At 35.5% G+C, this 16,997-nt stretch overlaps 1 protein-coding gene across 3 annotated transcripts in view; it reads right to left on the reverse strand.

Annotated features, from left to right (window-relative positions):
• The window catches only part of usp53a (ubiquitin specific peptidase 53a), a 90,518-nt gene extending 74,582 nt beyond the window's left edge, over positions 1-15,936 (reverse strand). For 2 of the 3 annotated variants that reach the window (XM_087262247.1, XM_087262246.1), the window contains exons 1-2: positions 15,865-15,936; positions 15,643-15,731 (exon numbers count right to left, since the gene is read on the reverse strand). The gene's annotated coding sequence lies outside the window, so the exon portion shown is untranslated. Of the gene's footprint in view, positions 1-15,642 lie in introns of all 3 variants that reach the window. The other variant, XM_087262245.1, reaches the window with a different exon arrangement.
• Positions 15,937-16,997: the final 1,061 nt, after the last annotated feature.

Below are 16,997 nucleotides of genomic sequence, written 5' to 3' on the forward strand. Positions count from 1 at the left end.
TCTCTTCACAGTCTAATAGTAATGTAATGTAATGTGTATTCATATAGTGCATTTATTGCGCTATAGGCTTTATTGGTTTTTATTTTCTTATACTTGTCTCTTTTCTTCCTGATTATATTAAGCATTTTGAATTGCAACTGTGTATGAAATGAGCTATATAAACAGACTTGCCTTGCCTTACATCAATTACAACACAGGTGTCAAACTCAGTTCCAAAAGGGCCGCAGCTCTGCACAGTTTAGTTCCAACCCTAATTAAACACACCTGATCAAACTAATCGAGTCCTTCAGGCTTGTTTGAAACCTACAGGTAAGTGTGTTGGAGCAAGGTTGGAACTAAACTGTGCAGGGCTTCGGCCCTCCAGGAATTGAGTTTGACACACCTGAATTACAATAACATTTTCCTTTTCATATACTCACAAAGGTTCAAGCCTTGTAATAAACCCAGGAGTCTTACTCTAGGTTTTCGGAAAAGTATTTTAAAGAAAGAGTTAAATATTGAACTGATAATTATATAATATAAACTGGTATATTAAACATAATTTAATATTTTTATTTTAGTATAAAAGAATGGAAAAGGCACACTTTAAAGTATGTTTTAGTGCAAAAAGCCCTCTAAAACAAAAGCTTTCAATGCAAAACTTTAAACTATGTTAAATTAGCATTTAATTTCACAAACATAAGTGTCAGAAAAGACTGTCATATCCAATTCTAAAATATGGTTTAAAGATGAAAATAGGTTTTAAAGCATCAAATACATTTTCCTCCAGTATATCAGAATGTGTCCTGTTTAATATTAATAACCAATCACATTAACAAAATGTCATTTGCTGTCTCATTCGCCCATTTAGAACATGTGAATTTCAGTGCTTCCTCATGATACTCATTAATTGTGATTCAATCCTTCAATCCTTCAATCCACGTTTTACCCATTCGTCAGAAAGATGTCTATTTTAAAATGTATTATGCTTGTAATTACATCACCCGAACAGACAGTAATGATGACAGTCTAGTTTCAGTTATGTGACTATTCACCCCCCACTCCTTCGAGGCGGAAATTTCTGAGCTGACATCATTTCCCGTGTTCTCATTACGCCTTTGATCAGCTTCCGAATTTACAATTTTCACCCTAATGACTCACTTAAAATGTCACATTTTTGTGCTAAAATTATATACAGGAACATCATTAGTTGCAGTCATGATTTAAAAAAATAAAAAATAAAAACATTTAGAGAGACAGCTCACTCTCCAAAATGTATTTTTAAAGATTATTAACATGATTATTATTATTAACATTTTTTTTAAAGAATGTTGGCAACTAAACAGATTTGGATATCATTGGCATTTATTGTAAAATATCCTTTTCTAAAAATAAATTCTGAATACACAGTTGAGAGCAAAATTATTTGCCTTACTGTGCAATATTTAGCCTTTTTCAAATAGAGCGAGGGATTTTTCACAGTATTTCCTATAATGTTTTTTCTTCTGGAGAAAGTCTTATTTGTTCCATTTCGGCAGTTTGAAATTTTTTTTTAACCATTTTAAGGTGAATATTATTGGACCCTTTAAGCAATATTTTTTGATTGGCTACAGAACAAACCACAGTTATACAATGACTTGCCTAATTAACCTAGCTGAGCCTTTAAATTGCTGTAGACTAGTATCTTGAAGATCTAGTCAAATATTAAGTACTATCCTCATGGCAAGATCGATTTGATTTGTTAGTTTATTGCCATATCAGCTTGTCTGTCATGGACATTAAATACTTGAAGTTGAAGTAATAAATGGCTCTTTCTTCCACTAGCATATTATTCATTACTTTATATGAAGTTATCTATACTATATAATTGAAGCTGTAACGATCAAAATGCAAGACTTGAATTGTCTTATCACAAATGGTTTAATATCTTTATAATAAAGATCCCTCTATTCTTTTTGTTTGTAGATTTCCAGCATAAAGAAGCACCTGCAGGTGTAAATTAATCAAGAGATCATTTTACATCACTGCTAATACGCATACACTCACCGGCCACTTTATTAGGTACACCTGTCCAACTGCTCGTTAACGCACATTTCATTTGGGGAAGAAAGGGGATTTAAGTGATTTTGAACGTGGCATGGTTGTTGGTGCCAGATGGGTTGGAATGGTCCGATAGAGAGAAAATATCCAGTGAGCAGCAGTTCTGTGGGCACAAATGCACAGGCTCACTAAAACTGGACAATAGAAAATTGGACAAACGTAGCCTGGTCTGATGAGTCTCCATTTCTGCTGCGACATTCGGATGGTCGGGTCAGAATTTGACATTAACAACATGAAAGCATGGATCCATCCTGCCTTGTACCAATAGTTCAGGCTGGTGGTGGTGGTGTAATGATGTGGGGGATATTTTCTTGGCACACTTTGGACCCATTAGTACCAGTTAAGCATCGTGTCAACATCACAGCCTACCTGAGTATTGTTGCTGACCATGTCCATCCCTTTATGACCACAGTGTACTCATCTTCTGATGGCTTTTCCAGCAGAATAATGCACCATGTCATAAAGCGCAAATCATCTCAGACTGGTTTCTTGAACATGACAATGAGTTCACTGCACTCAAATGGCCTCCACAGCCACCAGATCTCAATCCAATTGAGCACTTTTGGGATGTGGTGGAACGAGAGATTCGCATCATGGATGTGCAGCCGACAAATCTGCAGCAACTGCGTGATGCTATCAAGTCAATATGGAGCAAAATCTCTAAGAAATATTTCCAGTACCTTGTTGAATCTATGCCATGAAGGATTAAGGCAGTTCTGAAGGCAAAAGGAGTCCAACCCACAACTATTAAGGTGTACCTAATAAAGTGGCCAATGAGTGTAGAATAATACACAGAATAAATATTATTGTTCATTTAAAATAAGATGATGGTTTCTTCAATACTACCCTCTGCAAAGTTCACAAGTTTAAGAAGCTGTTTTTATTCCTTGACTCATTCTTCAACTGCTACTCCGTTTGTCCTCGTAACTCATGATGATTTGACTTAAATAAGAAATTGTGTAACTTTGCGGTTACATGCTGTACAGCAATGAAACATCATGCTATTCTAGACGATCTCCATTCTTTGTAAAAGTCAAAAGCTGGGAAACGGATGCTAATGAATCCCACATTTATGTGTTTAAGCAATGACAAAACATCTGACAGATTACACAAACTAATGCACGTCAACAACTATCTGCTCTGCTGACTGCCATACTGCAGCGTAACGACGCGTTTGATTGAACTGGATCATAATATCGCAATGCAAGCATGACAAAAATATCCAACTGAGGGAGGAGTCGTAACATCATTTGTATGAGAAACGGCTGCAGAAAATGACAGATGGATAGTTATGCAATGCAATAAAACAATGATTTTTACATCTATAAATAACAGATGAGCTTTAAAAAAAAACAGGAGTCTTATTTAGCAGTGCAGATGCTAGAAACTTAGAGGAAGACTGAACAAGAGCTAGTGCTGCATAATAAATCAGATTTTAGAGTCAATTTAGTCTTGCAAGTATGTTGAAAATGCAGCTTTTTAGTTGACTCCACTTAAATAGAGTCAAGTGCAGTATTTGGGTCAAGTCAAACCTGTGCAGAAAGTTGCCCTAGACTGTAAAAAGTGATTGGTTACTTAAAGCGAGTAAATCAATTGCCTTAAAAAGCAACACATTGACTTTACAAAAATTTACATCCAAAATTTTAAATAAATGAATTTTAAATAAATTAAGAAATAAATAAAAAAAAAAATTTAAAGAAATTAAAACAAATAAAATTTAAATAAATTCATGATTTTATATGAAGTTATTTAAATTTTATTTAAATACATTAATTAATTACATGTAAATAAATAAAAAATAAATGAATTTTAAATAAATTAATAAATAAATTTAAAATTATGTTTTAAATAAATAAAAAAAATTAAATTTAAATAAACAAAATTTAAATAACTTCATATAAAATCATAAATTAAAATAAATGAATTAATTACATGTAAATAAATTTAAAATAAATGAAAATATATATTTAAAAAAAATAAATAAATCAATTTTAAATAATTTATTAAAAATTAGTTTTAAAATGAATTAAAATAAAATTTAAATAAATAATTTAAATTAAAAATCAATAAATAAATTAATAAATATAAAAGTAATATTTGTTTAATGTAAATCTGAGTAACATAATAGCTAACATATTTTCTTTTTACAGTGAAGAAATGCATTAAAAGGCTGCTGAACCTTTTGATCAACTATATAACAAAATTTTTGGGTATTTTTCATTTTGTATATATCATTTTGTATTTTTTTCCTCAGTGTAGGGCGCTCACAGCATTCTTAGTAGGTGCATCTGGAAAGCACGAGTCCCTCACTCCATATATGCAAGCCACGCACCTCCATTGGAAACAAGGAACTTGCGAGTGCAAAAGATGCGACATGTGACTGGCCCTTAGTTAATAGCCTCAGCCATAGTTAATCCAGTGTGCATGGTGTACAGTACAAGCTCAGAACTTCAAACTAGCACTCCGTTAGCATTACTTTGTTAAGTTGCAGCAGTTGTGTTCCGTGTAGAAACACGGTGTTGAAAAGCCTTCATGATTAATTAACCGTGACGAATTAAAGCACGGTTAATAGTGAAATTAGTTAATCGTTGCATCCCCTATGCCATATATTCAAGAAGCCTTAACAACTCTGTCATATTGAAAACGGACAAACAGCCATTGTGAGGAAAATGAAACACGCCACAGAAGAGAGCGCTAAAACACAGGTCGTCACTCAATGAAGAAAAACATCCTTTTTCTGAAAACAACTGCCACAAAAAAAGGCCTTAGTCGGCCACACATCTCAGGAGAAACATGACACGCTCCTGAAACCCTGAAACAACATTGAGGGAGCGGCAGAAACTCCCGAAGGAATGGAAAAGGCAGTTCTGGCTTCAAGCAACAATGCAGCGGATGTTTCCTGCGTGGGCTTCCTGTCGCTCATGCGTTGCGTTCCAGCACACGGTCAGCACTTTGAGTCCAGGTCACAGCCATTAAAACACACAATACATTCATACAGAGGTGACGAAGCCACTCTCGAACAAACACAAACAGATTTACACAGACGTTCACTTTTATCAGTGACTGAAGTACAATATCCTCTCAGAAACATACTCCACTTCCTTAACGTTTCCTCGTTTTCCTTAACAGCTTGCCAATAAATGTCAAATCCACAATGCGGCCACCATCTCGCTTTCCTTTTATTTTTCAGCCGAAAAAAAATGGCTTCCTCCGGCAGGGTTTAAAACATTAATTCAGCGTCAGTGGCTTCATGCATTATTAGTGCGGTGCTTAGTCAGACACTTCCAGATATTCAGCCGAGGATTCCTTGTAAACAATAACAAACCAAGCAGCATGGATGCTCTGCTGAAAAAAATGGGGTCTATTTTGATTCAGTGAGATCAGCAAAAAAAGTGCCAGCGCTCAGTTGCATTTACCCATAAGCACCTGTCAGTTAGTGTCTGAGGAGCATCCTGACAAGCATAAGACTGAACGTTATATTAGTTTCGAGCATCATATAGTAGAGCTGCACGATTCTGGCTAAAATGAGAATCGCCATTTTTTTTCTTAAAATAAAGATCACGATTTTCTCACGATTCTGTGGATGTAAAATAAAGGTATGGTAAAAACAAACATGGCACAACATCGATAATAATATTGTGTGTAGGTCTACTGGTTTCTATAAATAATTCTATTCTACTTATAATAATTCTGTTGTTGAATTATTATGTTTGAGATATATGTTTGCAATCTGCCATATTAGACAATTTTATTCACTGGTAAAATCAGACATTTGCCATTATCAGATTATTTTCAACAATATATAGGCTAGTAGTTATACTCACATTGTAAACATTTATTTTCATGCACAATTGTGTGTTCGCTATGAAAGAAAAAACATATCAAACGCTTGTCGTAATCATAACTCTAAAATGTGATTTGATCATTTAAATGAAGTGCACACTTTCGGTTTCATTCTGACTGCTAAGTGCTTGTTCATACTTCGCGCGCGGCTCCCAAACGATCACTCTGTGACACAAACTGAATATTATTTACAACTGTATTACCTGTTACTCGCAACATATGCAGGTTCTGTTCACTAAAGTAGATGCGCGCGCATCTATCATTAAGTAGAGCCCGCCCTCTCTGTGATAACAGCTCACGGTCAGCAGCTCATGTCACGTGTGGTTTCCCGATTGTAAAAACAAGAAAATAATGACTTTTTAAGGTGAATTATACTTTATAAATACAGTATGTGACTCATTCAACATCATTTGGAGGTGTCAATGTCACTGAGCAACGTGTGTAAAGCAATGAAAAGAACATGATTGACGGAATCGTAGAAATGGTGGATTAAGATCGTCTAGGGCAGGGGTGTCAACCTCAATTCCTGGAGGGCCGAAGCCCTGCACAGTTTAGTTCCAACCCTGCTCCAACACACTTACCTGTAGGTTTCAAACAAGCCTGAAGGACTCAATTAGTTTGATCAGGTGTGTTTAATTAGGGTTGAAACTAAACTGTGCAGAGCTGCGGCCCTTTTGGAACTGAGTTTGACACCTGTGGTCTAGGGGGTCGAATCGAGATCGCAATATTTTAACGATTAATTGTGCAGCTCTATTACAAATGTACATTGTGTTTTGGGATGTAGGTTGACTCATTTTGAAAGGCAAACAAGTTAACCAGTGATTTTACCAGTGATTAAAATAGTCTAATATGACAGATTGCAAACATATATCTCAAACATAATAATTCAACATCAGAATTATTATAAGTAGAATAGAATTATTTATAGAAACCAGTAGACCTACACATAATATTATTATCTATGTTGGTTTTTACCATACCTTTATTTTACATCTACAGAATTGTGAGAAAATCGTGATCTTTATTATAAGCAAAAAAAATCGCGATTCTCATTTTAGCCAGAATCATGCACCTCTAATTTGTAAATGTCCTTCCAGTTAGGATTCATAAAAGTGACATCAATAACTTTGCTCAAAGAGTCATATGCTTATCTCATAGTGCTAAATGCCAATGCATCTGCCAAAAAAATATTTCAAATAGTTTTTCCTTTCAAAATGAGTCAACCCACATCCTAAAACACAATGCCCATTTGTAAATATCCTTTAAGTTATGATTTATAAATGTGACATCATCATTAAGCTTGCACAGAGTCATACATTTATCTCATAGTATTGAATATCCATGCATCTACTAAAATGTTTCTACGTTAAATGGTTTCTCTTTCAAAATAAGTCAACCCACATCCTAAAACACAATGTCCATTTGTAAATGTCCTTCAAGTTATGATTCATAAATGTGACATCATCATTAAGCCAGCACAAAAAATTCATATCTCGTAGCATTCAATATCCATGCATCTATATTAAATAAATGTTTGCACTGTTTGCCTTTCAAAATGAGTCAACCCACATCCTAAAACAAAATGTTCATTTGTAAATGTCGTCCGTCCAGTTATGATTCATAAATGTGACATCATCGTTAAGCCTGTGCTAAAACAGTCATATGTTTATCTCGCTTTCAAACATGCCCGCGGCCATGCAAGCAGACACATGCACAATTATGCTTACTGAATGCGCCTATGCAAAAGACAAGCACATGCTACATATGAAATCATCCTTGTTTCCACAAGCTCGATCTGCTTAACTGGCTTTACCACGAAACTCCTCCCTGGACAATTCCATTAATTCTCAACAGGAAACTGACTGACAGCCGCAAAATGATCTGAAGTCAGTGTTTAAGACGCATGTGAATGAGTGAATTGTGGATGGTTTGAACAAGAAAACTGATCAGAGACAGGACAGACAGAGCCGGTTCTGCCGCATACCATCATGATTCAATGGTGGTGGGAGAAATGTAGACAGAGCACATGTATAAGGTAAAGAAAAATGCATTAGCTTTAAACTTTGTCGTCAATCAATATGCAATCATCCCTACTTAAACTTAAGAGTCACCCTGACATGAGAATATCTGAAATGTAAATAATGACAAGTACAATCCAGGCTCATTCTGAAAATGTACCTCTATGTACATTTCTGGAGAGCGCCAAATATGTTCCAAGGAGGTCTATTTTTTGCAGTTTTTGTTTTCATGAATCCGCTAGAGACCACTGTGTATGACCGCTTGAGATCTCAAAATTTCTCTCGCAAGTGCCATTCACCCCTGCTGTTCTTTTGTAAATCCACTAGAGGCTGTTGTCGAAAGACTGACTGACTAATCCAGGGGTGCCCAAACTCTGTCCTGGAGGCATATTCTAGTTCCAACCCCAATTAAACACACCTGTACCAGCTAATCAAGCTCTTTCCGAGTATACTAGAAAGCTCCAGGCAGGTGTGTTGAAGGAAGGTGGAGCTAAACAATGCAGGACACCGGCCCTCCAGGACCAAGTTTGGACACCCCTGGACTAATCGATCTACTGACCCACCCCATCGATCTTCCCTAAACCCAACTGATAGTGTTTTTAAAAGCACCGATTGACCTGCCTACACCCGAAATGTTATCTATGTGACCTCAAAATATATTTGGGAGCATTTGTGCGTGTTTAAAATCGATGTCGTGAGACCGGTTTTCACAGCACATGCACATGCGTAGAATTAGGAGGCATTCAAGCATTAAGCAACTATGCACCTAAAACAACAAACACAGCAGTCAGGAATGGTTTAAAACAGTAGACATGTCAACTTGCTGCTGTAAACAAAGCCGGCAATGCTTGCCCTGCCTTTAAGCTCATCTTATTGGCCCACTGCGCTAGAACAGAACGCGAATGGATTGGTTAATATCAGCTGTCAGTTTCGATGACAGGAAGCCTAAGCCGCGAAAATGTAAAGGTCTGGATCGGAGAGAATGAAAACAACACTGATAGATTTAGTTTTAGAAACCACCTAAAGTCACAAATAATGGCACATCTGATTAGTAATCATGTGCTGAATGTCAATCCAGCATTTACACTTTTCGAAGAGTGGATAAAAGTCTTCCAGTGACTAAAGTCCACTCTGAAAATGACTAAAGCCATTCAGCATAAAGCCGGTAGGATGGAGTTTTCAGGTAACAGCGTTTGACCCTGAATCTACATATTTTAAGCACGAGATGTTCTAACTTTATTTAATCCTTCATTTAATAGTCATGATGCTGTCAGTCGTGCGGCTGAAACAGTGTTCACCATTGCTAAAGAGCATATACAGGGCCGGCGCGTCCATAGAGGCAACCTAGGCGACCGCCTAGGGCGGCAGTATAGAGAGAGCGGCGTCCATGACACCTCCCTTACAGCCCGCGTACCCACGTCCTCAGTTATGTCCGCGACACCTTCCTCACCACCCACGTCCTCAGATATATTCGCGCATAGGCGACAAAATAGAGAGGGTGGCGTTGGCGACACCTCCATCAGCACCCGCGTGTCCTCAGTTAAATCCGCACATAGGGCGGCAGAATAGAGGTCCGTGACACCCGCGAGTCCTCAGTTATATCCGCGCAAAGGGCGGCAAAATAGAGAGGACAGCGTCCGCGACACCTCCCTCCCTCCCTCAGCACCTGCGCATCCTCAGTTATATCCGCGCAAAGGACGGCAGAATAAAGAGGGCAGCGTCCGCGACACCTCCCTCCCTCAGCACCCGCGCGTCCTCAGTTATATCTGTGCATAGGGCGGCAGAATAGAGGTCTGCAACACCACTTCATTTTTATAACCGGTCACTTTTGTTTTCACATTGGGGTTGAGGGCGGTGTGATCGTTCTCTGCCTACAGCGGCAGTTCAGCTTGCTCCGGCCCTGAGCATATATCATCTGTGCAGTATCAGACAGCACCCGTGAGAACAGCACACTCATTATTCTTGAATCAGTTCATCTCATTTACATGGAGCAGTGTGTGCAGGGCCGGGAGCGCATGCAAATTTTAGTTTATTTGTTAATTGTGATTAGTGTGTTAATATATAACAGAATATGTTAATATAAAACGTGTAGTAACGGTGCTCATCATTTTTGGTGAGTGCGACTAAATTTTTCAAGTTAGGAGCACCGGTGCTACCAAGAAAAGTTTAATTTCGAGCCCTGCCCTTCCCTAAACCCAATCGACACTTTTTTCAAAAACAATCCAGAAAAATAAACCCCTAGTGGCTGCCTGATTTTTACCACGTTTTCATATTTTACCACATTCTCACCCTGTTATTTACATACCTGTCAACCCTCCCGTTTTTTCCTGGGATTCTCCTGTATTTTACAGTTCTATCTCGCTATCATCTTGTAAACGTATTTTCCCGTATTTCTAATCTTCATATGAAGAGTGGCAATAAACATTAAGAAGCCGATCCTCCCTATACACAACCCATACCGCCGACCACCAGGGGACGGCCCTTGCTCTTAAATGTGAATCTGTTCTGTGCTTTCGTTTTGTTTAGGCATGAAAACACTTTGAAATAATGATTAAAATGGCAGGATTCCCTTCATTTCTATTACAGGTGCCGTTGCCCTTCCTATGCAATCCTCAAAACAGTCAGTTCACGTAGCAGTGTGTGATTGTCGGGCACGATCCATGGTGATAAACTGATGCTGTTTCCCAAATGGATTCTGTACATGCGAATTGAAGAGGAGCCAAGTCTGGGTTTTGGGTGCGTGTTTAAACTAACATATAGACAATAATAATAATAATAATAATAATAATAATAATAATGGCCGAAGCAGTGGCGCAGTAGGTAGTGCTGTTGCCTCACAGCAAGAAGGTCACTGGTTCGAGCCTCGGCTCAGTTGGTGTTTCTGTGTGGAGTTTGCATGTTCTCCCTGCGTTCGCATGGGTTTCCTCCGGGTGCTCCAGTTTCCCCCACAGCCCCCCACAGCCCAAATGCGATACAGGTGAATTGGGTAGGCTAAATTGTCTGTAGTGTGTGAATGTGTGTGTGTGGATGTTTCCCAGAGATGGGTTGTGGCTGGAAGGGCATCCGCTGCGTAAAAACTTGCTGGATAAGTTGGCGGTTCATTCCGCTGTGGTGACAACGGATTAATAGAGGGACTAAGCCGACAAGAAAATTAAAGAATGAATGAATAATATACTAATAATAACAACAACAACAACAACAACAACAACATTTAAAGATGTCGATCTTCAAAGTTTTCTTTGAAACAACAAATTTTGTCCTAAATGAGCATAAACATTTAGAAAAGCAATCGAAGGCTTTCATTATAATGTTAGATCTGTGCATTTTAAAGTGACGCCTCTTATTTAATGTAATCAAATGAAAAATCTAAATGAGAGACTCATTCGCTGCTCTTTAAACAATGTTAAAGTTAAACAGTAAAGAAAAGAATAATGAGATTTGATAACTTGAGTCAATTTCTTTATAATAGCTATTAATTTTAATAGGCTAAACTGTTTGCCAATTTATTTGCAGCTTTTTCTAATGTATACTATTTATTCTATCCTTTGTAAATAATAACAATAATAAAACATGTTATTGACCATTTAACTGTTTATTTACAACGAACCAGCTCCATGTGAACATATTTAGTAATTTGGGGATTTTTTGGGGGGTGTGGGGAGGGGTATATCCCTTATTTTCACATCCTAATGTTGACAGCTATGGTTATTTATTTTACTTGTTCATTTCATTTTTTGCCGTTTGTTTTTGTCTTACCGGGTTTCCGGGACTGTTCTTCGTTAGACTTGAACCCTGTCATCGTGGTCGGCATGCAATACAGAGGTAAGCGGTCAGCTAGAAAGCGTGAAAAGATACCGCATCATACCACCCTGTAGCGTTCGTTTTAAAGACGAAATGCAGCCAAACGTACCTCTGGCTACATAATTCACGATCTTAAGAAATGTATGTAAGGCCAAGTTTTCAGAATGAGCCAATGTAGCATAATTATGGATAGAGAATATTGAGAAAGGAAATATTAATAATAATAATACATTTTGGTGATTGTGCTTTTCTTAAACTCAGAGTGATGTAATGTATACAAGCAAAAACCAATAACCAAAATTAACATGCAGTTTTTTTTTTCTTGTCCGACTGAATGAGCCATAACATAAACCAGCTTCTTGTGCATAAGAGTCAAACTTCTGCAATCGCATGGTGTTGAAATGAAACGCACAGGCAGCAAACTTTAATGAGAAGAGTGCTTTGGCAGGTGTGTGTGGAGCCAATTTAATCAGCTATAATGTCTACGGCAAAGAAACGAATGAAGAGCATTTGCATCCCTAGATGAAATAGCTTTACTACAACTTTTATGCTTCCAGAGAAAAATATAATCACTCACTGATTTTGAATCTACAAGGGCCCAGCAATAAAATGAAAAATAAATAAATAAATAAATAAATAAATAAATAAATAATAATAATAATAATAATAATAATAATAATAATAATAATAATTCATGTAAGAACTAATCAAACATTTATACCACAATCACTTATTTTTCCAATTAGAATGTGTGAATTAAGTGAATATATATAGTAAATATAAGTTAAATAGTTCTTTTTAAAAGTTACATATCTGGGTTAAAAGTTTATTTAAGCAAGTGTTTAAGCTAATTGTTTTTTATTTATTTATTTAAGGACAAGTTTGATAAATTTCTCTTTAAGGGCCCAACAAGAATATTTTATATGGAATATTTGAACAACAATGTAGATGTAATTAGACATGAAATCAGCACGTCTGTAAAGTTTCCACTGAAATATGTATCTATATGAAGAGTTCAGATGCAAAAGCCTCTAAGTGCCGTCTGAAATTTTCTTCTAAAATGACCAATTTTTTCAGGATCTTGTGTTTATGACCAGATGTTTCACTTGTGAGACGATAAATATTTGATTGTCATTGCCTTTAAAGTGAAATAACTGTCCATAAACATGGGAGGCGGAGTAAAATTTAGATGGCATTTAGTGGCTTTTGCATCATATATTCTTTCTGAGAAAAATTAGAAAATATTTTTTATGGCAAAATTGTAGATCAATAAGTTTTTTTAAATAATATTATACAGTTGTTTTCTTGACTCAAGAAACCCACTAAATCCAGTAAGGTGCATGCAAAAAAGCCCAAAGCTTTACGTTAGTATGACCAATTTTCAGTGGTGTGTGACTAAATATGCTACATGTCATAATCTAGACAAAGTAAAAGACATAGCTTCAATATCTGTATATAATTATGTAATTCTTTTATTTTTCATTCCTTTAAACCATGTTTTAAGACATTTTAATCATTTTTATTCTTTGTTTTTATTTCTTACACTTGTTTTTAATTGTTGTTTATGTAAAGCACTTTAAATTACCATTGTGTAAATATAAATATATAAAAAGACTTGTTTGTGAATTAAGCGAATATATAGTAAATATAAAGTTGAATTTTTTTTTGTTTGTTTTTTTATCTGGGTAAAAAGTGTATTTAAGAAAAAGTGTTTAAGACAAATAGTAGTAGTAATAATAATATTAATTATTATTATTATTATTATCATCATTATTAATTATTTTAAATTTTTATTACTTAAATAATTTATATGGAATATTTGAACAATGTAGATCTAATGAGCTAGTTAATCAGCATTTCTGTAAATTTCCCACTGAAATGTGTCTATATTCTAAGAGAAATAAGAAAATATTTTTAATGGCAAAACTGCAGAACAGTATTTTTTAAATAATATTTTAGATTTGCTTTCTTGACTTAAGAAACTCACTAAATTTAGTAAGTTGCATGCAAAAAAGCATAAAGCATTACATTAGTATGACCGATTACATGTCATAATAAATTAGACACAATAAAGAAATAACTTCCAAAAATTTATACGTATGTCTTTCTTTTCTTTTCAATTCCTTTTAAAACCTATTTTAATCAGTTTTTAATCATATTTATTCTTTGTTTTTATTTCTTTTATTTGTTTGTTTTATTCTTTATGTAGAGCTCTTTGAATTACCACTGTGTATGAAATGTGCTATACAAATAAACATGCCTTGCCGTTGCCGAACAAATTCAGGTTTTTAGTATCTTAAAACTTACAAAAGTCAAAAGTTTGGCTTCAGTTTTTTTTTTTAAAGAAAATTATTATTTTCATCAAGTTGATATTTATTAAATGCAAAGCAATGGTTAAACATTTATTAAAATAAATAACTGCTTTCTTATTGTATGTAGTTTCAAATGCAATTATTACTCCAGTCTTTTTTATTTTAATATAAATAATAATAATAATAATGATAATAATTATTATAATTAATATTAGAGTGATTTGCGAAGGTTTATTTGACTCTTAAATCCCTGGAATAATTATCAAATTAAAATATAACGTACTTTTAAACAGTTATTTTTTAGTGCAGTAACATTTCACAATTTTAAAATGTGTGCTGTATATTTGATTAAATAAATGGAGTCTTGGTCAGCAGAATAAGCTTATTTAAAAAAAAACCTTGACCCCAAACTTTTGATGTATAGATAGTTTATATACATTTTTGTTTGTGAAGCGCGTTTTCTATTGTAAAACAGTTTACTAGTTTGGGGTCAGTTTTTTTTTTTTTTTTAAGAAAATTATTCTGTTCATCAAGGCGGTATTTATTAAATGAAAAACAATGGTTAAATATTTATTTAAAAAAATAACTAATAAAGAACTGCTTTCTTATTTTATGTAGTTTCAAATGCAATTACTACTATTACCATTAATAATAATAATAATGATCATGATGATGATATTATTATTATTATTAATAATAATAATTATTATTATAATAAATAATATAAAGAGTTATTTCTGAAGGTTAATGTGACTATGAAGACTGGGGTAATGAAGCTGATAATTCATCATTCAATCACTGGAATAAATTATTAAAATTAAATTATAAAGTACTTTTGAACAGTTATTTTATAGTGCAATAACATTTCACAGTTTTACAATGTGTGCTGTATTTTTGATTAAATAAATGGAGCTTTGGTCAGCAGGATAAGCTTATTTTAAAACAATAAAAAAACTACTGACCCCAAACCTGTGTATTGATCTGTTGTGTTTATAGAGGTAACGTTGGTTTTATAGTCGCATATTTGTTCATTTAGCAGTCTCTGTATTGTTTACCGTGTTAGTTTGAATATTCGATCGGAATTAGCATGCAAGTATGACTTGAAAACAACAGTACCACTATCTAATTGACTGTAAACAATGTTGTACTTTGATAGTCATTTTCTGCTAATACGATTTTCTATTAACATTTTTCAAAGAAAACTTTTCTGAAATGAAATTAAGGAGAATGTCAGAATATCCTAATATAAAACCAACTTTACCTCTATGTTGTGTTTAGCCTAAACATTAAAACTGAAAAGTTGACCCAGCAGTAGTGACATGGTATTGAAACCATTAATGTTAGTAGCCATTATTAACACACACCAATTTACATTGCAAGCTCTTAAATTCTTATAAAGGAGAATGTTTGGAGGTTTGTCAAATAAAGCTAAACTATCTGATCTTAACGCAAACGCCGAGGTGCGTCTAATAACAGTTACCTGATTCAGGTGCATTTCCGTCACATGCGCACTGACGACTGAAACATGGCGAAGAAAAGTTTGACCAAAACAAAAACGTACAAACATGACAGGACACACATGTACTCACCACACGAACAATAAGTGACTTGATATTCCTCTCAGTGTCCAAGTGAAGCAGTTTCCAGAGAATCCGAAATTCCCACTTGACTCCTGCTGCTGGACGAGGAAAAAAAGCGGAAGCGACAAACGAAAACACACCGGGGGAAAAGATGTTCAATACAAACACACCGCCGTTCACAATAAAACGCGTTCGTCCTTATGGCTTAATATTGTTTTCACTTGCTCTTACGGAGTTAAAATCCCGTGTTCTGGTCCCCGCAGTAGTCCCGTGTGCGTTACTGGTATGAGTTACTGACTGAGTGACTGAACTGCGGACACCTGAATTTTTTTTCTGCTGGTTTCGGTGCTGAGGTGAAACTCCGCCTCTGATCAACACTACACAGTGTGCACTGCAGTCTGTGTGTCCCAGTGCAGCACTGAGGAGGGAGGGGTTTCTTTTGCTTTCTCACACTTTCCTCTGCTGGCTCCTCAGACACGGCGCGGTTACTCACTTCGGTGGCTGTGTTTCAAACATGAGCGAGCTATAACTGTGCAGCATTTTAGAAAGAAGTAAATAACAAATGAAAAAGCTGGGGCAGCGCTTCAGCTGAGATAAGTACGAGTGTCTGATGCAAACTGGACGAAACAACGAAAAATAATAGGGTATTGTCTTGCTGGGTAGCTTATTGGGTCTGATGAACATCACTTTAAGATTGTAGCATGAAAGAATGCAATGCATATAAACAGATAGGATAATCTACTGTTTTAAGGCAAGGCAAGGCAAGTTTATTTATATAGCACATTTCATACACAATGGCAATTCAAAGTGCTTTACATAAACAAGAATAAAAGAAACAAGTAAAATAAAAATAAAAACAAATAATAAAAATGCATAAAAACAAAACATAAAAACAGGTAAAATGTGATATGAAAGAATGAAGAAGAAGAGAAAAACATGATAGTGCAATCTATCGGACGCAGCACAGTGCTCATTCAGTAAAGGCACAGCTAAACAGATGTGTTTTCAGTCTTGATTTGAATGTGCCTAATGTTGGAGCACATCTGATCATTTCTGGAAGCTGATTCCAGCAGCGAGGGGCGTAGTGGCTAAAAGCCGATTCGCCCTGCTATGACTGAACTCTTGGAACTTCTAGTTTATATGATCCTAAAGATCTGAGTGATCTGTTAGGTTTGTATTGAGTGAGCATATCTGTGATGTATTTAGGTCCTAGGCCATTTAATGATTTATAGACCAGTAATAATACTTTAAAATCTATTCTGAATGTAACTGGCAGCCAGTGTAAAGACCTGAGTACTGGTGTGATGTGCTCTGATTTTCTGGTTCCGGTTAGAATTCTGGCTGCAGCGTTCTGGATGAGCAGC

This window comes from Danio rerio, chromosome 7 (genome assembly GCF_052040795.2).
Source record: "Danio rerio strain M-AB ecotype USA chromosome 7, GRCz13ab, whole genome shotgun sequence".
Classification (NCBI taxonomy): domain Eukaryota; kingdom Metazoa; phylum Chordata; class Actinopteri; order Cypriniformes; family Danionidae; genus Danio; species Danio rerio.